The sequence below is a fragment of the Oncorhynchus clarkii genome, chromosome 7, assembly GCF_045791955.1.
Source record: "Oncorhynchus clarkii lewisi isolate Uvic-CL-2024 chromosome 7, UVic_Ocla_1.0, whole genome shotgun sequence".
Lineage (NCBI taxonomy): Eukaryota > Metazoa > Chordata > Actinopteri > Salmoniformes > Salmonidae > Oncorhynchus > Oncorhynchus clarkii.
In genome coordinates, this window is record NC_092153.1 from 14668660 (window position 1) to 14669425 (window position 766).

Sequence of the window (766 nt, forward strand, 5' to 3'; positions counted from 1 at the left end):
AGAGTGGCGCAGCGGAAGCATGCTGGGCCCATAACCCAGAGGTCGATGGATCGAAACCATCCTCTGCTAAACAGTTTATTTTTTGTGCGAACAACATTTTTTAAAAATGTGTCGTTTCATGGGCATGTCTCAGTGCCATTATATATATTTTTTTACCTCTTCCAAAAGTTCGTATAGGTCATACTGTTTACACAGTATCCCAGTGGCCTAAGATACTGGACTCCTAAGCCAAAGATTTTGAGTTCTAGTCATTTCTGAAGTGGCTGAGAGCAGAGTGGCGCAGCGGAAGCGTGCAGGTCCCATAACCCAGAGGTCGATGGATCGAAACCATCCTCTGCTAAACAGATTATTTTCAAAAATGAAACGCAAACAGAAATTAGAAAGCTATATTTCATTTGCATGTCTCAGTGCTATCCAGTACACATTGTTTTTACTGCTTGTATCAGTTTGTACTATTTGCAAAAGGTAGACAGTGCCCCAGTGGCCTAATGGATAAGGCACTGGCCTCCTAAGCCAGGGATTGTGGGTTCAAGTCCCATCTGGGGTGGATGGAAGCAGAGTGGCGCAGCGGAAGCGTGCTGGGCCCATAACCCAGAGGTCGATGGATCGAAACCATCCTCTGCTAAACAATTTATTTTAAGTGCGAACAACATTTTTAAAAAATATGTCGTTTCATGGGCATAATGTCTCAGTGCCATTATAATTTGTTTTTTAACTCTTCCAACAGTTCGTATAGGTCATACTGTTTACACAGTATCCCAGTGGC

The 766-nt window shown here is 43.2% G+C and overlaps 1 non-coding gene across 1 annotated transcript; it reads left to right on the forward strand.

The window, feature by feature from the left end:
• Positions 1-474: 474 nt before the first annotated feature.
• trnar-ccu (transfer RNA arginine (anticodon CCU)) lies at positions 475-547 on the forward strand. Its single transcript has one exon. It is a non-coding gene; the product is annotated as a tRNA-Arg (tRNA).
• Positions 548-766: the final 219 nt, after the last annotated feature.